This window comes from Lepisma saccharinum, chromosome 11, assembly GCF_977018435.1.
Source record: "Lepisma saccharinum chromosome 11, izLepSacc3.1, whole genome shotgun sequence".
In the NCBI taxonomy this organism is placed as follows: domain Eukaryota; kingdom Metazoa; phylum Arthropoda; class Insecta; order Zygentoma; family Lepismatidae; genus Lepisma; species Lepisma saccharinum.
In genome coordinates this window covers 28,872,060-28,899,935 of record NC_139239.1, presented here as the reverse complement: position 1 = coordinate 28,899,935, position 27,876 = coordinate 28,872,060, and the positions used below count along the sequence as shown (strand labels likewise).

Below are 27,876 nucleotides of genomic sequence, written 5' to 3'. Positions count from 1 at the left end.
AAAACAGAGTTAATAACCACAGCCTAGAGTGAGAAAGAACAGGAAGATTTTTATTTTTGTTATTTAGCGTCGCTTTTCTGCCACTTTTGCTAATCGCAACGATGCGGATGAGTGATAATATGAAGTTTATCTAGGGACAGTCACAAAGAACACCCATGCCCAGGTAGGTCGAGATTCGAACCCGGAACCCCTGGCATCATAGCGCGTTAGAACCCCTGTTCGGTTTAATTGGGGAAGAGAAGCAAGACGCTTAGGTAATTCTGAATTAGCCGTCCTTTGTCAGTGTGCACTACACCCAAAGAGTTACGCTGTGGTTTTCCCCCGGACGGAGGAAACGAAGAACGTTATAAGAAACCCAGAACTGTACATTCGTTCAACACACGCCTTGTGTTTAGTTTTCGCCTCTCAGCACGGTGGTTGCTCGTAGTAATTGTAGTATTGTGTGATTTATTGTTCGCTGTAGCCACGGTCATGCGCTGGTCTACTTCGCCCACTTGTAAATGGATAGGAACGGCGAATCCACAAATCATCGCATTCTGTGCTGAAGGCGGCTAAGGTCGCCGTATGGTATGTGCCCACACGCGACACCCTATTCGACCTGATACCAGAATGGGTCACTCAGTCAAGATCAGCTTGTGGGCGTGGACATGGCTGGAACTCTGCCAGGAGCATCAGTCGCATCTTTCCGTGCAAGCAAATCAGTATTTGCTTTAGTTGGATATTGAGGGTGGTGTGAGGGGTGCTTGTGCACCACCCTGATTTGAGTTTGGCAACTATTCTCCGTCCAATGCAAGAACGACGTTTATGTAAACAAAAGCCACGTGACCAGAGAAATACTTCATTTTCTTTATGGTAGAGCTCGACGAAGATTGGAAAAACCCGCCAAACTCGCGAATTAAAGTGGGCAGTCACTTGTTTTCGCCTCTCGTTTCCCCGTTCCCTGCTTCGTTGTCCAAAGAATTCATCAACCAATTTAAGGGACTCCCCGATGGCGCAGTGGTAGCGTCGTCGCCTTGTCGCGGATTCGATACCCGGTGGAGGCACATAGTGGTTCGGATCCCACTTTAAACTGTAGGTCCAGTCCCGATTAGTCTTACTGTGCATAAAGTGGTCTCAAAACACCAAATCAACTAAATTAACCAAATCATTACATCTCTGCTTTTCGCTGTGTTGGTTTTCCCCTTCACGATCATACAAAGGCTTGGCACTGAACTAAGGTGACGACAATGTGTTGCAGAACGACCCACATTTTCGCAACGCAGGGGCAGGATACCATATTTATTGATGATTGATACAGTACATCTTACCTCGCATTTCTGCCACGTTTTGCTAATCGCGAAGATGAGGATGAGTGATGATATGATGAATGGACACCCACAATGAACACCCTTACCCAGACCGGGATTCGAACCCGGGACCTCTGGCGTATAATACCAGTAGGAAGAAAGATTTTTTCATAGGTTTTTGTTTAAGTCCACTTTATACAGAGGCTAATCGGGACTGGACCTACAGTTTAAACGGATTCCGAACCCACAATGTGCCTCCCCCGGATATCGAGCCCGGTATCCATTGATTACAAAACAACCACGTTACCGCTACGCCTCGATTCGTAATGATCAAATTTCAATTCAACTTCACTGGGCTGGTCAAATTTCTTTAAACACATAAAATATGTATAAATGTGGAAAAGGAAATTTCTGAAATTGTGCCCTTCTGTAATAGTGAAAAACTGACGACACTGTTTGCGGTAATGCTATGAAAATTATTCAACAGGTCCGGTTTTCGGTTTTCAAGAGAATCTTTTTTTTCTCAAAAACAGAAACTGGAAAACGGTATTCAATATCGAAAGGCGAAAACAAATTTTATAGAATACCAGTTTTTTTTTTTCAAAATCAGATTTTAGATGTAAAAAAATTCTGACCGCACTAGTTGTTACCCATATGATCCATTAACAAGCTTGTCTAAGGGCAAGACAAAACAATGTAAAAATAAAATAAACAAAAGCATATCGTCCACTGTAACAAGCCAGCAGTCAACAATGATTCCCAGGCTGTCGCCAAGTCCATTACTTATCTCCAGACAAGCGCCAGACGCCAAACAACCAAAAGGAGACAGACTCCGGAGGTCGAAGCGCATTTCGGTTATGCAATCGTCAGAAATTCCTTGGCGAACCTCAAAAGATTCGTCACGTGACTATAATTGAAGTATCGCTTATTGAAACACGCCAGCGGAGATGTGAACTCGAATGGAACCGACCGCAAATATTTGAATCATTGTTTACCCTTCCAGCTACGCAGAACTCTGAATAAGAATAAGCAAGATCTTTTAAAGTTCTAGAGCTGATGCAGTTGTAAAAATAGAGTTTATGTCTAGCCAGTCTCTGTGCGAAGTGGTAAATTTAACGCAATAAGAAATGAGTGAAATACAGAGGCGAGAGAAACCCACAGAGAGAGGGCAGATGAATGAAGACGCGGAAAAGAGACAGAGAAAGTAGTGGAAAGGATAGAGAGAGAAAGAAATAGAAAAGATAGAGAAAGAGTAAGAAATAAAGATGCGGCGAAGAGACAGAGGAAGAAGTGGGAAAGCTAGAGAAAGAGAGAGGAAGAAATACAGACACGGCAAAGAGACAGAGGAAGAAGTTGGAATGCTACAGAAAGAGAGAGAAAGAAATACAGACACGCCAAAGAGACAGAGAAAGAAGTTGGAAAGCTACAGAAAGAGATAGAAAGAAATACAGACACGGCAAAGAGACAGAGGAAGAAGTTGGAAAGCTACAGAAAGAGAGAGAAAGAAATACAGACACGCCAAAGAGACAGAGAAAGAAGTTGGAAAGCTACAGAAAGAGATAGAAAGAAATACAGACACGGCAAAGAGACAGAGGAAGAAATTGGAAAGCTACAGAAAGAGAGAGAAAGAAATACAGACACGCCAAAGAGACAGAGAAAGAAGTTGGAAAGCTACAGAAAGAGATAGAAAGAAATACAGACACGGCAAAGAGACAGAGGAAGAAGTTGGAAAGCTACAGAAAGAGATAGAAAGAAATACAGACACGGCAAAGAGACAGAGGAAGAAGTTGGAAAGCTACAGAAAGAGAGAGAAAGAAATACAGACACGCCAAAGAGACAGAGAAAGAAGTTGGAAAGCTACAGAAAGAGATAGAAAGAAATACAGACACGGCAAAGAGACAGAGGAAGAAATTGGAAAGCTACAGAAAGAGAGAGAAAGAAATACAGACACGCCAAAGAGACAGAGAAAGAAGTTGGAAAGCTACAGAAAGAGATAGAAAGAAATACAGACACGGCAAAGAGACAGAGAAAGAAGTTGGAAAGCTAGATAAAGAGAGAGAAAAAAGTAGAAAAGCAAGAGAAAGAAATGTAGACGCGGTAAAGAGAAAGAAATAAAGATGCGGCAAAGAGACAGAGAAAGAAGTGGGGAAGCTACAGAAAGAGAAAAAAGAATTTAAGACGCGGCAAAGAGACAGAAAGAGAATTAAAAAGAAGCGAGAAAGAGAGAGCAAGGAATACACAGAGAAGCGGTAGAGAGAGAGATAAAGAAATAAATAGAGAAGGGGGAGAGAGACAGGCTCGCTAGTTAGACTCGCGAACTCTGCTGCAGATGTTCCGAAAATAATCTGAGTACTAGTTTATAATCATAATGGCTTTATTATTACTCCTCGCACTGAATTTTATACAATGACTTGACTCCTCCCTACAAACAAAATCTGGCGATCCCCATGTCTCACCAGCCTCAGATTTACCACCATACATAACACCATCAAGATTAAAGTCGAAAGAGGAGACACCATAATCATTCAGCACCATATAGATGATCCAAAAACAAATAAAGAGTAAGATAAAAGCTCCTTCATTAGGGCCACGCCCCATGAATCCTCACCAGACGAGGCTGTGAAGTTTGTTCACCTTGCCAAGAAGAAAAAAAATTGTCAACTCTCTGGTACAGCACTAAAACCTTCCGTCCTCAGCTTCGTCTCCAACAAGAATTACTTCTGAGGGCATGGAACCGTTTCGAAAGGAGACGTCAGTTCCTGCGGTTGCATAGTCAAGGACGACGTAACCCTGTTCTTAGGGAAGACAAGCATAAAGGTTCGTCTGACAACAATTGCGGCTTTAATTGCTTCTGGGAGTGATTTACTTGCGAGTCAAGGTTGCTTTTATGTAAGCGCAGCTGAGTCTTCTTTCTACTCCGGTGGTCAATATTTCAAACCCGCAACAGGACATCTTTTTCTAAAGTCCTGGTATGCAGTTGAGAATTTGTATCGACTTGAGTCGTCTGAATTGTAATTGGCTTCTGCTTTCGCAATGTCAGGTGAAATCTGGCGTGAGCAGGTTGACATGAACTTCCTTTTAGCTGGAAATTCCATACTAGAATGTCTTTCTCGGTTTCTGGAGTTCCATGAAAGTTGAAAGGTATTTTAGCGTATTTTGTATCTCATTTGACCAGAAGAGCACAGGTTTTTCCAGAGCAACAAATTCTTGTAGTTGAACAGCAAGCAAGATAGCTATAGGGTGAAGAGGAAAGCTTAGTGGTCTTTCCCAGGAAATAACTTAGCGAGACTAGATTAACTTGAAAATAACAAATATATGAAACAGCAAGTCGCATAAGATAATACATACCGCAAACGGGTTAATGGAACACAAGTCAAGTCACGCAGAGTCTTCGCTGGATATTCGGATAAGTGGCCGTCGCAATATCAAGTTAGTTCAGTATACAACACTAAATTGAGTAAGCCACTTAGGACAAGGGCAGAAGAAAGACAAAAGCAAATCCATGTAATAGAATAGAAATGATCAGGTCTAACTACTTAGCTTAATTCGAGTACAATATAACTAACTCCTACAATGTAATACAATGTTAAATGCCCTATTAGCAAGACAGTAGTGCGAAAGGAGAAAATATCAAAATAAAGCAAACCAAGACAGGGCGAAAAGGCCACAAATAATAAAACTAGAAGGCAGGGCACTAATGTTGCCAAAACTTCAACAAAAATGCAAAATCGCCATGATTACTCCTGTCCTGGCCGCGGCAAATGCTATTGTTTTGCTCCTTTATCGGTGACGACTCTTGGCGTCACTATGATGTCATCTTAAGCCATTAAATCACTTGGATTTGAGTCTTAAGGTCAAAAGAACTATGCACATTTAAAAAGGAGTGTCAATTACTTCAGGTACGTGAGTGTAAGAATGGAGGTATGGTGTCATCTTTTAGAATAAATTTATGCGAGTAATTACTGCTATTATTTTAACATAGTATTATTACTTTTACAAGTTCGTTGTTTTGATCTTTCAAAAGACTATTATTACTTTTCCAAGTTAGTTCATTTGAGTTATTTTTGCTTATGGTTACTAAAAAGTCTAACCAAACGTATTGTATAAAAGACTATCATACATTTTTTGTTTATGGTTAACAAAAAGCTTAACCAAAAACATCTCCGTCTGACCGCATGAATTTAGCTATAAATATAATATAATAATAGTGAGCCTACCAACAGTGAAGAGCGTGAGAAAAACGGTTCTGGGTTAAGATGACGTGAGCGGCTCACTTGCTGATTGGTAACTGCGGAGTTATGGCTCGCTCTCAAGCTCCAAATGCAGAACAACCAGATATATTACGAGAATAATCTTAACTTTATTTGTAGAGGATAGGTCGTAAAATGTCACACATTTTCCAAGAAAGGGTTTTGCACTAGTGAATGTCTTCACAGTACTTAAAGTTTCCTCGTATTTCTCATTAACCAGGAAAACCTTATTTATGTTTGAAGGCATATAGCGGAAAGGAATGCAATATGTGACTGAAAAACGCATTTTCTCTGCATAGAAAAATATAGTATTTCCTTCATTCTCTACAGCCACATTCTCTCAAATTCTCAAAAGTTTTGAAGAATAGTCATCATAAAAAAGTTGAAACCTAACCTTTTACAAAGTTTCGCTGCAAAAGTAAAACTCGAAAACAACTCCAGAGCCAGTAACCACGCCAAGCAGTGACCACCGAGTTGCAAACACTGATGTATAAGTGACTTGCTTTGGAAGTTCCATGTTATGCACCGGTGAACACTTAATGTACGTTTTTGCACTGTTCTTTCGGCCTTCACTTGGAACTGAAGAGATAAGAGAAATGATGGCCATCATAAAATGAAGGAATTGAGGTAAAATTCTCGATAACATGAGGCTTCATTCGTGACTGAATGTATACATCAAGGAGGATAAGCAGTGTATCACTATCTACTGTGAGCATGTTTTCAGTTTGTTCTCGATGTCCACTTAACGCTCCATTTCTTTATTAGAACTCTTTATTCTCTACTGAGTCTTTACCTTCATCCCTCCTTCTCTTATTTTCTTCATTCGTAAATCTTTCTACTAGCCCCAATGATGACAAACAAGTACTTAAATTGGAAAAAAGAAATGATTCTCCACAAGCAGCAATTTTGTTTAGTAATTCTGACAATTTCGGACCTGTTTGTTTAGAATTACCAAATATTTAGTTAAGATTACTTATTTTAGAAAATGCTAATCAAAAAGCTAGACTAAGCGTATTGGTCAGCTCAAAGGCTACCGTACATTTTTGTTCATTGTTACCTAGAAGCTCAACCAAACATACTGGTTAATTGAAAGGCTATGATACATTTTTTTGTTGTTGTTGTTGTTTATGGTTAGCATAAAACTCAACCAAACGGATTGGTTAATTAAAGACTACCATACATTTTTTTGTTATTGGTTACCTAAAAGTTCAACCAAACATTTCTGCTCTATTCAAACGCAGGGACGGCGCCGAGAGTGGGGCAATTGAAGGTGTGGCTCAACTAAATCTTTGGCAGCCATGCCGTGGCTCATCCACCAGGAAGTCTGGCGCTGCTACTGTTCAAACGAATCAGTTTCTTCCGTACACCTATTTGAATTTCATTTTGTCTCTCGTTATTTCATACATTGACACAATACTGCCTCCTCCTTTCTGATTTTTAATTATGCATTACGGTGTTTATCAAAGTATATCACTTGTGCTTGTTTTAATACATTTCTCGAATGAAAACAATTGCATCCAGTGCATTAACATGGAAGCATCAAGAACGAGCACTACAGAAACTGCTGTGTTGAAATAAACCAAGCCCAAACTGGCTGACAAGTAAGTCTCATGTATTCTTCCATGCAGGAGCGTATATTCTAGGCTATCTGCGAAGCCTGTAGTATAGATAATAAAATACAGGAAAAATAGATCAGAAATTGTAAATATTATTATTCATATCAGTGCGATGATGATGCTGGTTCTGGAGTTGGCAACCTGATTTCTTATGAATTGGCAACCTGATTTCTTATGAGTTGGCAACCTGATTTCTTATGAGTTGGCAACCTGATTTCTTATGAGTTGGCAACCTAATTTCTTATGAGTTGACAACCTGATTTCTTATGAGTTGGCAACCTAATTTCTTATGAGTTGACAACCTGATTTCTTATGAGTTGGCAATCTGATTTCTTATGACTTGGCAACCTGATTTCCTATGAGTTGGCAACCTGATTTCTTATGAGTTAAAATTATTTCTATTCATAGACTAGGGCCACGTGACAAGTGAGATAGCCCAGATCTTGTTCTCAGTATACGCCACTGCTTCCATGCTAACTTTTGCTTTAAAATCCCTCTTAGAATGTGCTCAAAAAATCTGCACCATGAACGACAGATAACGAAATCAAAACCAAAATTCAAGATGAGAACGAGGTGTCTTGTAGAACAAGACTTCTTTCTTCGATATTTGTGTGCGTGTGTTATTCCTCCAACTAAAATTAATTTCAATTCACTCCATGCAGCCAGTGGCGGCGATTAGGGGGAGCGATGGGGGGGCCAGTTGCCCCCTCCCGGTTTTGGAACCCAATCGCCGCCACTGCATGCAGCCTTCACGATTATTTTAACAGCAGATTCTTTCATATTCTTTGGTGTTACCTTGCAGAGCGAACTCAAGTTTGGACTTACAATGTTGAAAGAGATCAAGAATGGGGCAACCGTTCTTGTCATGGAACGAGAATGTGATTTCTACTCTCGGTAGCCTCGCCTGCCAATGGTTATTTTCTGCAAGCTGCTTAATACCTAACCCATCTCCTTGCTCAGACTTTTACGACAAAATCCTGTTCCTAGATCTCCAAGAACATCAACGTTAACAAAACTCTTGCATGAATGAATACAAGGCATTACTGTCACCACTCTCGTCCATATTTCCCTCTCGCACGCTATCAGCAAAGGAATCAGGACAGGTTCGCAGATATGTATCTCAACCACGACCTTCTACTGGCAAAACACAGTCCTTCGGACAAGATCACTGCTGCACGAAGCAAGACAACATGCCTTGTTTTGATCTTAACGAACCTACAAACGTAAATGAGACGTCGACTTGCGAGAAAGACTACAAAAGAGCTTCCATGAACGAAAGACCAACGGCGTGCATGCGTCGCAGTCAGGCCTTGGCACGAGCGACACAATTTCGTGGTTTGGATGTTGCACACACTCGACGGCTCCGGACTCACGAAAGGGAAAGTTGCTCCGGTTCTAATCATGTTGGCATTTACAGAACATCGGACGTGGACAATCCTGAGGCTACCTTTCGCCCGGGGAAACTGCTTCTGTTCGATGGCTGTACGAGTCCAGGTAGTGAGTAGGGATGAAAGATATCGGAAATTTGATATCGCGATATATCGTCAAGAAAATATCATCACAGACGATACGATATTTTTTTCCGTGTCGTGATATCGGCGCTATATCGTCTCCACGATACATATCGCCAAATATCGTGACGATATATCGCTGAGACGATATATATCGCTAAAATATCGTTACGATATATCGCTGAGACGATATATATATATATATATATATATATATATATATATATATACATATATATGTGTGTGTGTGTGTGTGTGTGTGTATCGGCAAAATATCGTGACGATATATCGTCTAGTTCATATCGCCTGGACGATGTAATAAAAATCTCGCTCTATATATATCCAACGACATCAGTAAAGAACACATTCTAATCAAAGAAGCTACTTAGCTTGTTTGAGTTTGTTTTTTTAAGTCCACTTTATGCACAGATATGCTAATCGGGACTGAATAACAGTTTAAAATGGGATCATAACCACTATGTGCTTCAATCGGGTTTCGAACCACGGACCCTTGCTTACAAGGCGATGACTTGACCACTACCCCATTGGGAGGCACTTGAAGCTACTTAGGATTTTGGACTGAGGTGTAAACAAATAAATTGACATTGAAGTGACCATCAGAGGAAGGTTTGGAGCTCAGGACAATGCAGATATATTGGCAAGAAACCTGGCGACTGTACCACACACACTCTTGGCAACTTGATGATAACAGTTTAAGAGCCAAGAATTATTTATTTGTCGAGAAAGCTTCAGATACAGCACACAGTATCCATCTTACTAACTAACTCTCTAGCCTTCTTGAACCTGAAGGTTCATGGCTGCAGCAACACAGGCCTTCCATCTGTCCCTATCTTGAGCAAGATCTATATACTCTTTTCCATCCCTACCGATTTCCTTTAGGTCCATCTCAACGTTATCCCTCCATCTTCGTCTTGGCCTTCCTACAGGTCTCTTACCATCAGGTTTCCCAACAAGAATCCTGTCCATCTTACTATTGATCCATAATAACAGCAACAGAAAATAACTCGGAATATGAAAATATTTGCTTAAAAACCTCAAGATGACTGAAAGGCGTATCTGAAGGAAGAATAGAGACACTTCTTGATGGCCAAAAATATCATATGCAGCTAACAACTATATTTTGTTAGCAAATCAAGCTGAGACTTGTGTTGTGACTGTGTTCGTTCTGCACATTCTCGTATCGTCTGTGACTGAGGGTGCTTGTCTTTTTCTCGATTTCTAAGCACGTGTCTTGTCTCCAAGTCTAAAATGATATCATTTGTCCGTCTTACTTTGCAATTTTGATGTAGACTATATTTGAATATGTCAGTAAAGTTCCGGAAGAGAGGAAAGACTAAGCCAGGCCTCGTCTCAATTTACCAAATATTTGCCTCATTTTCTGTTTCGAGGGCTCTAGTCCAGTTCTCGTCTAGTAATTAGTCCCTTTTGACCCACCGTTCACCACTCAGCCTTCCAAGTTTTAATTTTACAGACGTCAGAAAATCGCAATAATAAATGAAGTCGCCTTAGATTGAGACCAGGTTTGATTCCCGGAGTAGCTTATTTCAGGTGGGACTTTTCACAAAGCAGCTCTGGTACTGCCCAGCCTCTAATCAATGGAAAGCCTGGGAGGTAAAGACAGCCGGAGCATGGTGCGAATCACATCAGTATGGCCTAAGTCATGCAGCCCACATGCATAAGGGAGAGCCTTGTAAAGCCCAGAAGTGGACGTACATAACTATGACTACTTAACTGTGGCACGAAACCACACATCCTGTCTAGCTGTGATAATACTTGATGCTGTCGCAATGGAATTTCAAGGCGACTTCCTTGCATGAATGACATCACAGTACGCAATAAACACTGCTGCGCCTTCGGGACCTTGGATGAAAGGTGCATCCTCCAACATGTGCCAAAAGCAAATATGGGTCTGTATTGTGCAAAGTGGCAAAACTGATCTGAACAACACCCTAGGTATTGTACGAGTTACGTTACATAACAATATTTAAGCTCAGATTAAAATCTGGAAACCCCACAATTGATGTTCGAATATTGCGACTGCATGCATACGATTTTATTTCAACGTTGCTGTGGGAAGGGTTGAATTCGCGTACACGGCAAACATTTGTTTAAATAAGCGAGAAACCAATTGTTTTCCAGAACCAAATTATTTTAGTAATTGTGTAGTTGTAACGAGTGCACTCACGGTCCCCGAAATGACGTGTCAATCATACCCCGGCACGGGGCCAAACGTCGTTATGTGTACGGGAAACCGGTCGTGACTCACGGTCCAGTTATCAAGTTCGGTACTGAGACGGTCGTTTATTGTCATACTATTTTCAAGCTATACCTTGAAAAGTATTGTTTACCTTTGATATGTAGATTCGAACAATCATAAAACACTAATAGCATAATATCTGGTACCTGAAAAACGTCAAATAACAACACTGACGAACGGTAAAAAGTGAATATATATTGTAACAACAAAAATATTGCAATCAACAACTGTTTACAAAGCCTCCTCAAACGCTCTCTCATTCATTCTATCTCTCTTTCACACACATGAGGTATTTTTACCTGTGAAGTATGGATACAAATCATGGATCTCATTAACATATCATTCCTTTTAATTTTTAAACCTTTATGTGAATTTAGGTTATTTGTCTGCCAGCTCCTGTGCTCTTTTAAATTAACTTAAGTGCCAGCCCTCGGAAAGCGGTTAACTAAGACAATTGGGTCGGCGTGGTTAAATCTTTCGTTCGAATGAACGTATGCGTTGACTCGTAAGAACGACATTATACAAGTTTCTCGGACGGGGGTATTACACACCAGCCTCTCTCGTCCAATGAGAACAACTACTCAATTACATAGTGATGCAAAAACTTAATTGGCTCCAGCTGCCGGAAATACACAAATCAATCGTCGGCGCGAGCAAAAATTACATCAAAAACCACTATGCAACAAATAATACTATTTCACGCACACGACTTTGCAATAAAAACAACTACGCTTTCCACAATTAAAAAGGACTCATCAGTCAACTATTGACAAATTAAATGGCGCGACGGGGCGGTCGGTTACACAAGAAATGGAGCACACTTTGACCATTTATACTAAATATTAAAGAAATGAAATGGAGCTTCTAACGCTGAATGCAGACAATTAAATTAGAACATCTGAACATGAAATTACCCTTTTTTATAACAATACCACAAATTATCAGACGCGGGGATCAGGTTCGGGGTTTCCTGAGTAACTTTGCGAATAAGTGAGACTTCGGCGTTAACTGTACGGTGTTGATACTAACGACGCACGTTTACATGTACATGAGACCCTCTGAAGTATACTGTACCAGACTCTGCTACATGGCGTGGTCATTCATCTCTCCTGGACGCGGGACTTGCACACGGTTCCTTTGTGGCGAAATTGTCCTCCAAGGTCGATCGCGACGAAGAATAATTGCGACGATCTGTTGCACTTGCACCTCCTCAGAACTTCGGGCGTTCATCTCGTCACTAGCGTCGGGTGTACGTGGTCACGCGCCGGTCAGGAATCTCTCTGGTGGCGGGCTTCGATTCGGCGTCGTTCTGGAAGCGTCGTTCTGGAGTCGTCCTTCAATCTCTCCCTCTGGCTTCGATCGGCGTCGTTCTGGAGTCGTCCTTCAATCTCTCCCTCTGGCTTCGATCGGCGTCGTTCTGGAGTCGTCCTTCAATCTCTCTCTCCGGTGACGGGCTTCGATCGGCGTCGTTCTGAAAACGTCCTTCGGGCTTTGGGCAGTGTTGGCTTTGGTGTCGTCTTTGGCGTTGGCTGACTGGCTTCGTCGGAAGATGGCGATGCATCGTTGCGGGTGTCAGGGAAGCGACGGCCTCCCTTCTCTATCTTCTTTAGCCCTCCATCCTTACGTAGTCCACGCTTGGCAAAAACAAATCACCGCGTAATCTTCACCAAAATAAGGAGCACACTGGTAACTCTCTATCTGCAAGTGGCTCACAGTACGTAAGGAAACAAAGTTCACGGACACAAAGCAATGATCACGCGAGAGTGTAGCGCGGAGATGCTCTCTCTATGAAATCCGGGCAAAAACTGTGTCTGGAATCATAGTACTGCCTATATATAAGAGATTCGAATTCTTCCGTTGAACAGGACGCTCTAGTGGCTTGGCTTCGCTTTCTCAGGGGATGGAAATGACCTCTGTCCATTGTCTTGAAAGGCGCGGTCAGCGACGCGTCCTGGATCCTTGCAGAGTTGGGCTCCAGCTGGTTCTCCTGGTCATCCGTGAACATGGGTTCGAACGCCTGCTGCGACTCGAGCCCGGTAGCGGCGAAAATAATCTTTCCTTATCTCCGCGTTGGTGCAAATATGTCATGTTCTAGGCGGCGGCTGTCACTCAAGAAAAACCCCATCTCCCAACTCCCGACGTCTGGCTCGGATACAAGTTTATTCACAAAAATAAAATCAAACATCACACTTTCTTGTTTGTGCATAAAATGAATCAATAAACAAAAAATAATTTATATCGAACTGCGTTTAGCATGTCACTAGATACCGTGACATAGTAACACTACAGTTACCAAAAAATTTGTTCAAAATTGTCAATTTTTCAAAGGGTACAAATTTCTTTTTTTTTGCCAAAAAGTCAAACACGTTTTTCTTATGTATAGTGAAGATAACTGGAGAGATACGAAAAGAAACAATTGCGCGCTCAAAATGGAGGTTGATCCAGCATCCTGAAAAAACAAGGGCCTCTTATCCCGAGAACGCCACTCGGTTGCGAGTTCTCGTCTAAAAAGATGCTTGAAGGCCTTTGGCGCTCGAAAGGGCTGTTGGATCAAGGCATTTCGTTTATAGATTGTCCATCATAAGCAAAGGTGATTATTCTGGCTCAATCTCTCTCAACCTCATCCTCTTGTGGGGACAAGGCCCTCTCCCTTACGTTACGATTTACCCCCCCTCTCAGCCCTCATTGAAAGTGGAACAGTCCTAGCCATAAAACGATCGTGAAGATAGATGTATATATCGAAATCTACTACAAATCATTTGATTGGCGTCGTAGCTGCGTTGGGATAGCCCCCCGCCACGGAAGTTACTGTCGTATGCTGATTGAACTTGAACGCCAGACCTGATTATTAAATGTTGTTTGTGTTTAGTCTGTGCGTTCTTCCTGTCAAACATGTCCAATATGATATAGCCGTCCTGTGCGACGCAACTTGGTATCTTCATATCACAATGTAAGTTATTGTGCTGATTATGTTACTGTGTTCCTAAATTATACATTTACGTTGGTGTTGCTGATACTGTTTTATTCCTGACTCCATTTCTTGTGTAATTGAAGAACTGAAAGAACCCAAAACTCAACAGTTACCATTAAACAAAATACGCATAAAACGTCCCTACAAACCATCTGCTTGGCATGTCTTGAGAAGTTGCATAGCAATGGAAAATTGGTTTAAATAAAATTTTCAAATATCAAACCAAAGTCCCTAAAGAAACTGACAGTTTCCTAAGTGCACTAAGGCTCAGTCTCGTCTTAATTTTGCATAAGTCTGTCTCGTAGGGTCAGTTTTCGTTTTTAGGAGGTCGTCTCGCTACCATCTCAACACATAGCGACGTCCCCTTCCTCAGATCATGAGTGTAGTTGGACAACAGGTGTAAGGTAAGGCTGGAAACCACCCAAGCAAACCCAGACAACTAAATCTTCAAAACCCAAGCAACCTTATAATTCAAAATTCCGGTTAGCAACACTGCTTGCAAGTTTTTCTGCAAATAACAAGGCCCTTTTTTCATTCTTTTTTTTCCTCAGAGCAAGAGTAGAAGTTGTCTTTTCTTGTGGTGTTCCAACCTTGACATTTTTTCCCCATCACTTCCTTTCTCCGGCAGAGATTAGATGAAAGATGCTGACTTCACGCAGAAGATGTTGGCATTTTCATTGCGTGTGTGTTAGTATTTTCTTTAGAAAAAGTACCGTACAATTCGGCAGAGAGAAAACTGTTATGATGGGTGCTGAAGATAGCGGTTTAACTTCTCATTCTCGGTGTCTTTGATGCTTACCTTTAACCTCTACGTCTTCATATGCCAGCAGAATATATGCACACACACACACACACACACACACACACACACACACACACATACACATACATTCTCCGGTACCTACCTAACGCAATTTAATATACTTGATTATGTTTTCATTTTTGTTATTTAGCGTCGCTTTTCTGTCACTTTTGGGTAATCGTGACGTTGGGGATGAATGATGATATGATGAAAGTGATGAAGGGACACTCCCAAAATGCTAGCCACTCCGTATCGGAGGTCGGCAATTTATTTTACTAGACAAGTGGCAGAAAACAAGGATACGCGACTTATGAAGATATATTATTTGTTTTCTTTTATTTAACTTCGATTTTCTGCCACTTTTGGCTAATCGCGGCGGTGAGGATGAATGGCGATTAGATGAAAGGACAATCACGAACACTTTGACGGGAGACGACACACAATTCCACAGAATGGGGGCCACGGGTGCAGACGCCAGAGTGTCTGTGGTAAATGGAAATACTCCTCAAAATGACCCCCGATTTTTGTCTCTGAACAACTTTCAAAACGACTGTTAAATGATAATTACGAAATATTTTATTGTGTATCCCCCTCCCCCTAGAACGCAACCCCTCCGAAAGAAAAGTTCTCCCTACGATAGTGAAGCACTCATTATCTCTGCAAGATTTCTCTCAGACTGTTCATTATATCCGTACACGTGAGCCTGAGAGCAAGTATGAATTGGTACCTTGATGCTGATCCAGTGGAATTATTTTTTTATTATTATTATTTTTTATTTTAGTCTTTTTTTTATTTTAGTCACCTGGGAATTCGCAGTGAATGATGGAAGAATATCCAACTAAAACCACATACAAATCCTGAAAAATGTTGCTACCTCATTGACACTTTTAACTGCGTCATTAATAACTAACGTTAAGTTTAAATTGTAAGCTGGCAGAATGTATACTGTATACTAGTATATTGCATTTTCTGTACGTTTATTGTTTTACTATACACACACCTACTTGAGTACGACGAACCCTGTCGTATAAGCACGACAAGAACCCCCTAAAGCCTTGATAATATCCCCCCCCCCCACAGTGGGGTTTTGCGGTTTATAGATCCAGCACTGCGGATAATAGTTGGAAGTTTCTATAATCCAAAAGATAAGTAATCATTTTCTTCGGCCGTCGTAAAGAACGTCAGACGGAAGGCAATTGCAATTTTTTTGCAAATGGCTCTTACGTCTCGACGTCAGGTAAGCCTGGTTTTGTTTAAAATAGCAGCATTAAAAAATTTACTGCGAGAAATGTCTACATAACTGTGTTATCGTCTTTTCTGGTATGTATATCTTCAGTTACTTCAGCAGAAAATCAGATAGGGTGCTTACATTTCCAGAGTCTCCACTCTCTGTGACGTCTTGAGGAGTCATTGTTTAGATAAGGGGTTCCAAAACGTCTTCCTTTCACTGCACCCTTAGTGTTTCAAGATTTTTCCGCGGCGCCCAAGTCAGAATGTAGTCCTATCTTACAACGCTCAGTTAGTGTGGTTAGGTTGCTTGCCTTAAGTTAAAATATAAACACATATTTCAAAATCAGAAACATTTTGTATCTAAATGAACATATTGGAACATTCCGCAGCGCCCCTGTAAGCCAGCCACGGCGCCCAATTTGTGAACTACGGGCTTAGATATTTGTTTAATCGTCCAAGTACACATGTCCCTCCTGGAAGTAAATTTAATTCGGGTCGGGTACCCTATTCTGCACCCTCGAATTTTCAAAATTGTATTTTTCATTATGAAGATTATGTGATCCTAATTGTGAATAAAAAAATTGGAGCGCGGAAAGAAGTATTTACAACTGTATAGCCATTTAAAGTTGAGATTTTGTCGTTTGAAATTATTGAGTCCACATTTCCCACCGATTCCGGGCTCCTCCCCTGGGGTAATTGATTTACCGCCCCCTTTCGCTACCGCGGCCCCGCCTCCGCTCCGCTACGCTCCGGCTACTCGCCTTTATCTATAGTCCCTTTTAAAGGCATGTTAGAAATTGGCCGGAGTCACCTGCTCCCAACACTATTTCTCACTGTTTTCCAAAAATGAAGTAACTCCTACGTTGAAAGTCCTTGTTGTCCTTTTCCACAGAATACCACCCTCCACTCCCTTCCCATCATAAAAATAAGAAGTCGCAAATTATCCCATCCCACAAGTCATTTAGAAAAAACAACCCTTCCCTTTACGGCCTGCAGTTGCCAAAAAGAAATTATTATTTCCAATTTCTGAAGTCGCATAAATGAAATCCAATGTCTGAAATGTCCAACCCGCCAATATATCTCACAAATAACATATCGCAATCGCAAATGTTCCCATTGCACAAGTCAATCATAAGAAGAAAAAGAAAAAAATCAGACATGCGCCTGTGACATGAATCCATGATCCGAAATCCTCAGACTTGCGCCTGTGACATGAATCCATCATCCGCCATCATAGAAGTTCTGAAAAACATTTTTGATGTTACGCAAGGAATTTTAATTTCATAAAAAACGTAAGTTTCGTAGCACGTAGATCTAAAAAATTAACTTCCGCGCTATTTGCAAACATTGTTTGTTATGAGAACTAAATATTTTCACGAAAATATTTGAAATTTGCCTGAAATCGAGGATGTAGAAAGGGGTACCGGAGCTTTTAATTCAATGATCACACTAAATTGAGCATTGGAAACAGTTGATTTGATGCAAACGCGTTATAAATGAAATTTGTACTAATCATCCATTTACAATACTCTGAGAGATCATTTTAGAATACATCCTTTCTTCCACAACGTACAGATACGCAGATCCTTTTTATGTTTTAGTCCCACTTGTTAAGTCTTCCTTCAAGTGCAACGAGGCAAGAAACCGCAGGAAACGAGCTTGCTGGAAAAACAGGGCGAGGGAGTATGCAATCAGAATGCGCCATCTATACTTATGAAAATGAAGTACGTTTCTTCTCACAGATTAAGCACATTAAGCATGTCGCATTTTACATTACTTCGCCCACATTCGTATTGCAATTACACGGAGTATTGTACTCTCACCCAGCAGCACACAAGTCAATGAAAGTTAGTAGTGACGGGAGGAAAAAAGAAAGTGAAGAGGAAAGGTCAAGTTCGGAAGAAAAAAAGTAGAATGGTTGCTCTGAAAGGATTTCCTTTGTGGTGGCCATGAAACGCTGAGCTCTTTACGGAACGTCGTTTCTTTATAGATGTTCGTGTAATAAAACGTGAGAGAAATATCATGATGCCTAATGCGTTTGACTGGCACTCCGTGAAGGACCCCGGCTTCAATAACTCTGTCGTCATGAGGCGACCTACTTCATCTACGTAGTACAGAGGTTCAGAACTCTTTTTCATGTTGTTCCCCCTTTTTTTTCGGGCAATGCAAACTCGGATATCAGATCCAGTATTCGAAGATTCGCACACATAAGATCTAGAATACCCACTGTGCGAATTAAGCTTCTTGTTTTTTTCTTTTGGGGGGGGGGGATGCTCACTCAGTGTCGTGCAACGTTATATATATTACCAGTCATTAAACTCTATTGTTGCCTTCAGTACTAAGTACCTAGGACATGGGTTCCAAAACTTTATCGTTTGACAGCGCCCTTACTGTTTCAAGATTTTTCCGCGGCGCCCTAGTCAGGACGTAGGCCTAACACTTGCAACGCTCAGTTAGTATGGTTAAGTTGCTTGCCTTAAGTTAAAAAATAAACACATATTTCAAATTCAGAAACATTTTATGTGTAAAAAGTACTATATAAGCACATATTTGAAATAAGTGTCACTTCAGTGAAAATATTGGAACATTTCGCGGCGCCCCTTGAAGCCAACCACACTTTGGGAATCAATGGCCTAGGACATTAAATCTTGTGAAAACATTTACACGTAATTTATAAACAGTATTTTTACATTCTAAGAAAACCAAAACACAAAAAGAGTTATTGAACTAGTTGGGTTGAGTTGGTGTTTTAAGTCCACTTTATGCACAGTAAGGCTAATCGGGACTGGACCTACAGTTTAAAGTGGGATCCGAACCACTTGTGCCTACACCGGGTATCGAACCCGGGACCCCTTGATTACAAGGCGGCGACGCTACCACTGCGCCATCGGGGAGGCCCTGTTATTGAACTAGTAACACCAAGAAAACTTGACCAACTCAATGACGGCGAGAAATGTAATCTACGTACCTCCAGACGAAATCAGCTCTTCTTGTCATGGCGGTAGGCTTTCGTAGTTTATTTGACAATGGACAGAGCAACGGCGTCGCACTCGAAGCTTTTTTGTAAAACCTCTGCACCCGAAGGCAATAAAGAAATAAACAATGAACTATTTGAAAACAGAACTTCAGACGCGAAGTAGGCTGCAAACTGTTTTCAAATAATAATTTTTCAGTGGTGTTTGGTTCCATAGTTACGAAATGGTATACAATTCAATTTCCTGTGGCAGGGATAAGAACATCCCTGGCAAAGATTACATTTTTTTTTATTTTGCCGGGGATAAAAATTCTTGTGGGGGGAGTACAGGAATCCCCGGCATCTCCCTTGTTAAGCGCATACTGAGAATACCGGAATCAGATATGGGTTCCAGATAGTGTTGTCCACGGGACGAGACGGGACAGGCTTTTAAAAATTCGAGACGAGACGAGATTGACCATGTGTCATGAGACAAACGAATATTTTCGAGACCAGACAACATTTCCACGAGACGAGACAGGCCAAAGTCTCGTCTCGTGGGCAACACTATCTGGATTTAGATATGGGATCCAGAATTCTGCATATAGATATGAGATCTAGGATTTGGGATTCAGATATGGAATCCAGGAGTCCGAATTAATTGAATTGATTGATTGAATTGTTGTTTTAAGTCCACTTTAATGCACAGTAAGGCTAATCGGGACTGGACCTACAGTTTAAAGTGGGATCCGAACCGCTATGTGCCTCAACCGGGTATCGAACCCGGGACCCCTTGATTGCAAGGCGTCGACGTTACCACTGCGCCATCGGGGAGGCAAAGAGTCCTAATTAAGATATGGCATCCAGGACTTCGGATCCTACGGGAATCGAATTCAGCTACTACATGCTTGTTCCCATGCAAAGATTAAACTAAACCCTAGATTTGTACCTAGTTGATATCGTCAGGTTCTCGGTCTTTAGAATCTTGCTCTTGTTCCTATTCTTTCCACGCCTACGTATTTACATCTGCAAAACAATTATGTAAATTTAAAGAGAGAAAAGGCCTTCTTTCTAAAAGATACCCAAATCAATTTCAAATCTTGCCCAGAACACGTCCATCCGGAACGCAACTCCCTGATGGCGTAGTGGTAACGTTGTCGCCTTGTAATGAAGGGGGAAAAAATGAAGGCGTTCGGATCCCATAGGTCCTGTCCCAATTTTCTTATCTGTGCATAAAGTGGACTTAAACTTCAAACCATTCTAAATTATGGAAATCATTCGAAAATATAGAAGTAAAGCCAGCCATCCCCTGCACACTGTATGTTATAAAGACATGGGGAAGGAGGGAGCGGGGGGACGGCCTCACACATTTACGATCTCGGAAAAGTATCCCTGATTTATGGATAGAAAAGGTTTAACCCTCTCAAAGTTAGTGCCTTTGGATACAGCAGTGATTGCAATTGGCCTGTACTCTTTTTGTTTATAAAATTAGGAGCAGTTAAGTCTGTTAATAACTCTACACAATATAAAGGCATCGTTGAGAGATGCAGCGCGTTGGTAGTTTGAAATGTAAGATCACTCCCATTTTGACATTGCATCAATTCGATGCTTTGTTGTCTCACGAGAAATCTTACAATCAAATTCTCGACCTGTACTCAAGCATACAGCACACGATTAGCACTAATGCAGCAAAGAGCAAATGCTGCTACATCTGTTGTCCTCCCGGCACAACTCGTCTCCCATCCGAATGGAAGAAGATTACAGGGAGAAGCGTAGTAATCAATCATCGAAAGACCACTCAGTCACTGCCGAATCGTCACTATCCACTTTCATCCGCGTTCCTGCGTTCTGGCAACATGTGATTTTCCCCGAACCAATCCCATAATTCAGCTGCGAACCCAATCAAGTGACCTTTCTCCTTGTCCTTTCTGAAACGTGGTTGGCTTAGAAGAGATTGCATGCAGGAATATGAAGTATGTGGGTGCAGTCCCTGATGACTTTCTCCTTCCTTTTTCTTAACGATTATACAATTACCTTTGACATTTCTTGATTGATTAATTTGGTCTATTATTCTTCACTTTTCTGCCACTTTTGGCTAATCGCGAAGATGAGAATGAGTGATGATATGATGAAATTTACAAAGGGAGATTCGCAAAGAACAGAACACCCGTGCCCAGGCCGGGATTCGAACTCGGGGCCAGAATTCAATTCTCTTCCTATCGAGGGACAGATAAATGAACTGTCGTGCAAAAATAGGGAGATTATTAAGAAAAACCATATGAATTTTGAGGGAGCCGAGTGATCCAGTCGATAGGGAGCCACGCGGAAGACCCAGGTTCGATTCTCGGGAGTTTTCGGCCGGCGTTTGGCTTTGCCCTTCATAAAGCGACTCTGAAGTCCACCCAGCCTCAAATAAATGGGTACCTAAGTTAAATAAGAACACGGCCATATTTGTTAATCAAACCATCTTGCACCTTTCTGTAAAATGTGCCCTTTTTTTTGCCTTGCCAACATCTTCAAGGCTGTTAGTGAAAAAACATTTTTTGTCGAGTCTGTGTTATCGTTTCACATAGCCAACAACGTCTAACGACCTTCGATAGCATTCATTCTCAAATGCTCCAAGAATTACAGAGTAACTAAAATAATTTTGCTGCGAAAACACATATCAGAGAAATATTTCGTGTATCTACTCGGTTGGAAATCAATGTTAAATTGCATGTCAAATTTAGTCAGACTCTGCATTAACCACTCACTGAAGTTAACGTAAGAAAATTGGAATTAGTCCTCCATTTAAGAGCAGGAAACAGTATTTTCAAATTTTGGATAGTTTATTCACTTTTGAAAGTCTTGTTTGTAGCAACATGAAGAAATGGATAACGAATGACAACGAAGAACGAATTCTTGAAGAAAGAAAGTTTTAAGGAGTGTTCACCCTCTGGGTGTGAAGAAAGGAGAAAAATCCTGAGTCAGAATTTCATTATCCGATTACTTTCACCTTCTCGCTTCACCGCTTGTTGTTGTGCCTCATTATTTTCTACACTTCTGGAATCATTTCAATTTCCCTGTCACTCTCAAAGAGAGAAACTAACGTAGTTCTCATATCTATTTGTCCATTCGGCTACCATTCAGATGGGACACAGTGGTTCAGATCCTACTTCTGGACTCGATTAAGCTTTTTGGTTTACAGAAACCATCGAAAAAAGATTATTCAAGAACAGCTTAGATATGTATGTATTCAATTCGAAAAAGGGAAATAAAACTTGAGGTAAATACAGGGTATTTACCTCAAGTGATAGCGCAAACAGAAACGGTGAAAAACTACACGATAGTAGAAACAAAGAAGTCTCAGTGAACATGCGGTCGCAAACGAACTGTTTGCGAGATAAATGCGAATGGGGCTCGCCACTTTTGCCCCCGCACTATGCTAAATCTTATCTACAAAGGAAAATATACAGTCTTTGCCCCCCCCCTTTTTGGCACCATGCCCTCCCTCCCGGTTTTGGAACCCGATCGCCGCCACGGAAGGGTATCGTCACTTTCGAGTTTTGTGTACTACGTTTGTACAACATAACGTACATGTGAATTTCGCCAAAATCTTGAATTTGCTTCTATTGGGATTTACTAAGACATGGCAAGAGTGCTGTAACTATTTATAGATAGGTTTTACGTTGTTTAACACCTTAGTAAGTAATATTTATTATTTGTAGCTATGGGCGTAACTTGGGACTTAACTTTGGGGGGACAAGTACGAACTTGAGGCTAACGTTTTGGGGGGGCAGAGTCGAAATTTTTTTAATCCCATAAAAATAGTGTCCAGGATTATTTGCTAAATAACTGTTCCATTTGCGAAATCATAAATATTATTATTTATTACTTAGCTCCTCAGATCTTAACTTGTAAATTTTAAAAAACCTGAATTTTTGGGGGGCAAGCGCCCCCTTGCCCCCCCCCCCCACCAAGTTACGCCTATGTTTGTAGCTCATCAATTGTGGTTGATTTGTGATGAACTGTTTGACCTTTTAACCACTGTTCTTGGTTTCCTTTGTACATACACCTGGTTCTGTCTCCATCTTCATGGTAGAGCATATTTTATTCTGAAGGTGAATACAGAACTAGTTAACTACCCTGAAGACGGGGACAGAACCAGTTAACGCATATACACTACCTTGAAGACGAGAGACAGAACTTGTCTCTGAAACGTTGGTGTAGTACGTATATGTAACATATAACAATCTTTGTTTGTTTGAGTTGGTGTTTTAAGTCCACTTTATGCACAGTAAGGCTAATCGGGACTGGACCTACAGTTTAAAGTGATCGCAACCACCACGTGCCTTCACCGGGTAGCGAACCCGGGACCCTGAGCCATCGGGGAGGCCTCATATAACAATGCATATTAAAAATGCCAAGTACTGTGGTTCCATTATCTTCCGAGTCCAGAGTTACATTAGTTCATAAGTGATACAAATTAAAGAGAATGATAGTATTTATATTTTATATAAAGTGCAAGAAAATGGCAAAATTCCTAAAAAAATTATTAAAAGAACGACTAGAATGTACATATCCGATATTCATGAAGTATATCATTTAAAGGAGTTAGTCAGGACTTTCCCTTCGAGATCCAGATGAGAATGAGACAAAACATGTAACACAAGATGAAACGAAGTGCTGCCAAGTCTTGTTTAGTCTCTGTATCATTATTTCTTTAATGTGCATTTTCATTCTGACATAAGTAGCAGTTGCTGACTGAGGCAAGTCATTTGCATTTTTCAACGTTGCTGCGACATCTAGGAATGTCCTTCGTGGCTTTTGATTACAAGTGAAGAAAGAATCGGTAGTAAAAATCTGCTTCCTAACCATAAAATGCCTTAGGAATTCCACGCTCCTATTGCTTGTGGCTGCGTTTGCGAATAAGCAGGTCGTTGAAGTTGCAGTGTTTGCGCATTTCAGACGCTGAGAAATTAAAAGGCGATCGTTCTTTTCTTGTTCATTCTTGCAACTTTCAGAATGCAGGGACAGGTATCGCAGCTTGATAGAGATATCGAGTCGAGAATTGGCAGTCTCGTCTCAAGTCATATATACATGTCTCGTTCTCGGTCCCTCTCGAGTCTCGAAACGTAAATGTAGTGTAACCCTACCAACCCTAAGATTTTTTTTCCTGAATGTATGAAACAACGCAGCACAGACTCAGAATTTCATCTTGTTCGAGACTTCAGTACACTACAATAGATCGTAAGGTATGTGAATAGTTTGTATGCATTAAGATGCGTAGCTATATTATGCAACATTCAAATATAAGACAAAGGGAAGTTCATGTCTAATTAAATTTTAATAGGTTTGGTACTTTGACATTCAAAACTAGACTGACACGAAATTGAGACGTAGATATCGAGACGAGCCGAGAGCGAGACAGGCATAGTACGAGAAGGGATGGACGAAAATGAGACGAGATTGATCACACACAAAACAAGACAAGCCTTCACTCATTCTCGTATATAACAGGTTTATTTTGAAGTAGCGTGTATATAGAAGAGCCATTAGATCAACACCTGTCCCATCTCCCTCAACAACCTGCCCTTCTAAAATTCTTCCAAAAGATAGGATTTTGACATTTTGTCATCCCTTCACCAACCCCTACACCAAGTAAAAAACCTACGTTAAGTACAGTGCAGCAATAAAAATAAAATGCTTTCCTACGCATCTTTCCGGAACATCAGCACTTACATTCTTGCGTGACAGAAAGAGAATCCGCTAGAAAGAAAGTTAATGATAAAGAGGACAGCAATCGGGAGAGAAGGTAGAAAACGTAACAGTGAGTGAGAGACAAAATGAATGGTAAAGGGAATAGAAATAGGGAGAGGAACTAGAAAAAGGAACAACCAACGAAGGGATAGGGGAAAGAGAAGTAGGGAGAGAGGAACTAAGAAAGCAACGATAGAGAAAATTAAAGGTAAAGAGGAAAGCAATAGGGAGAGAGGATAGAAAGAGAAGATGAAGAGAGTAAGCAGTAAGGAGAGTAACCGGGAAAAGGAACAATCAACGGGAAAGAGCGAGGAAATGTAGAAAAGACGAGATAGAAAAGGAAACGATCAACGAGATATAAAACTAAAGTTAAAGGATAAAGAAATAGGGAAAGAGAAGCTAGTTAAAGAGACAATGAACAAGGGAGAAAATGAAGGATATGGGGGAAAGAAGTGGAAAGAGAGAAGCTAGAAAGAAACAAAGAGAAAATGAAGCACGGAGATAGTAACAGGGAAAGGAGAAGAGGAGAAAGAAGGGAAGTATGGAGGGGAAAGGGAAGTAAAATATACAACGAAAACAGGAAGATAAGCGACAACGATACAAGAAGGACGAAAATCATAAAAGGGAGAATACAGGAAGATAAACCACATGGAACAGAAATGCCTCTGCCCCTGTCGCCCCCTATTTAGAGACGGCCCTGAGGCACAATTAACATAAACTTACCTTTATAAACTGTAAATGATGATTACTTGAACAACTTGATGGCAACAAAACAACACCACGTGCACTCGCAATAGAGTAAACTAAACAATTAAGGAACTTACCTGGTCTAAAGAAGATTCCAAGATAAAGTAATTCCACTATGAATCACACAAAACTGAGTCATAATATTTCCTGATTGACCTCACAATGTTTCCACGAACACATGTTCTGCTCTATCAATGCAATCTTGCAGCGATAGAAGGCAATACAAACACAGCACTCGCTAATCAAACCGGTATCCTGGCAATAAAATCTTATCTAGTGTAGCCAAACTTGATAGATGGCGCTGGGTAGCACTAATTGAACTCAAGAAGCACACGGTGTGACTTTCTTGTAACAGTCTTTGATTGACTAAATCAATATTTGTTCTAAAAAATTATCAAGATGAGTCATCACCCATTGTCGAAACTGATGCACTATATTTTCCACACAAAAACTGATATTCGAAATTCCTGGGGTAAACCACAAACAGGTCGTCTCATAAAAAGAACGTATCGTAGGGAAATTTGCCGAAGCCACAAACCGATTGTCAGATCTCGAGGCGTTTTCTGTGAGGCGAAAGCACCCAGAACTGTTCGGTCGTCAACAATGGAAACCCGCGAAGGCTTATCGTTCGTTCGCGCCAGACAGGACTGGATAAAAACCGAAGCTCGAGTTTCCATGAAGGTATCCGAACCGCTCCTTGAGTCATGACGTCACGCCCCCACCTTTTTCTCTTTCACCTCCCCTCTCTGAGCACGCCGTTACCGACCCAATCCCTGCGGGTAGGTTCAGGTGAGGTCGGGGCTTTGAGGAAAGGTGAGCAGGGGGGGGAGGGGAGGTTGTGAATGGGAAGCAGGGTGGAGGCTTGGCTCAGTGTATCAATAATGAGTGAAATTCACCTAAAATAATTGTCTCTTGTAAATTTGAAGGTAATTTCAAGACGGTACTAAATGTTCATGCATCCACACGTCTTGCGCCTTACGTGCAAGCGGTCTAGAGTTCGATCTTCGTTGGAACTCAGATTACTATCACTTTCTAGGTGTCTGTTTTACATTAAATTAATAAACAAAACCTTGTAATTAGGAATATTGGTGCATGTAGAAATGTAATAAACGTGATATTGCTGATAGTGAAGAGCTATAACATATTTTTCTTTAACAGCAAGTCTCTACTTTGATAACTCTTCCTGTATCATACAATTTTCTTTTTAATGGGGGTGGGATTAAACGAAGAATGGACGTTCAAATCCGAATCAGAATTACCCTTAAAAAAATACGTTGCTTTCCTGACACTTTTGACTAATCACGATGATGAGAATGAGTCAAATGAGAATGATGAAAGGACAAGGAATATCCATGCCAAGGGCGGGACTCGAATACGTGAACTTCGGTGCCGAGGTGCAAAGTTCGAACATTGAAATAATTCGAAAATTCGTCCATTTTTCGAGAAACTCATACGATATTCCAAATTCTTAAAAATTACACGTGTTTAGAATATCTTCTAGTCTAGAGCATTCAAGTGATCCTTGGTGTGAGACAGGTTCCTAATACCGCAAGCCTGTTTCGTATCACAGATTTAGCAAGAACAAAAATATTCACTTGAATGTTCCGGAATTAATTCTAAATAGATGTAGGGTCTCCTCTATGGTGTAATGACCTTGTAATCAAGAGATCGCGGGTTTCATCCCCAGTGGAGTCACATAGTGGGTCGGATCCCACTTTAAACTGTAGGTCCAGTCTCGATCAACTTATCCATGCATAAAGTGGACTTATGATCCACAAAAAAAATTGAAGTGAGATCTAATTTTTCAGTACTTGTAATATCAGTGCGGTTATTCGAAAGCAGGATAATTTTCAAAGAGAACTTCGCTGGCGCAGATCGGCTCTTATCTCCAATCTTGGATATGACATACGAATCTTCATTATCCGATTATATATTAGGATCAGAAATCCGAATCTTCAAAATTATATAAAATTACTGATTTAATTAATTTTTATACGTATGTTCCGAATTATTTATGTAATTTCAATGTGTGGATTCTATGAATTTTCTATTCACTATTATGCACTCACTACAAGCCGGTATCCTGGCAATAAGATCTTATCTAGTGTAGCCAAACATGATAGATGGCGCTGGGTAGCACCAATTGAACTCAACAAGCACCCGGTGTGACTTTTTTTTGTAACAGTCTTTGATTGATAAAAGCAATGATTGTTAATGATGATCAAGATGAGTCATCACTAGACGTCGGATTTTAGGTTTTTAACCTATTTTTCCCTTTACAGGTATGTAAGAAATAATAAGTTATGTTAGCGTTTCGTCCAAAATCGCAACAAGTGATGACGTTTTTTAGTGCCTAAAAAACCTATTTCGCCTAAATGAAGTCTTTTTTTTTTAGGGTCTTATATATTTTTAAAGGTTTTATGTCACACAGAGGCATTTGCTTTGTTTGGTCACGGAAAACTTCAATGACGAACGTGTTTGAAACGTATTCTC

At 40.8% G+C, this 27,876-nt stretch overlaps 1 protein-coding gene across 2 annotated transcripts in view; it reads right to left on the bottom strand.

Annotated features, from left to right (window-relative positions):
- Nucleotides 1-27,876, bottom strand: part of LOC145994695 (uncharacterized) — a 150,454-nt gene that overhangs the window by 86,373 nt on the left and 36,205 nt on the right. The window contains exon 1 of one of the 2 annotated variants that reach the window (XM_083130861.1): nt 25,461-26,015. The exons of the other annotated variant lie outside the window; for it this stretch is intronic. The gene's annotated coding sequence lies outside the window, so the exon portion shown is untranslated. Of the gene's footprint in view, nt 1-25,460; nt 26,016-27,876 lie in introns of those variants that run through there. 2 annotated transcript variants of the gene reach the window in all.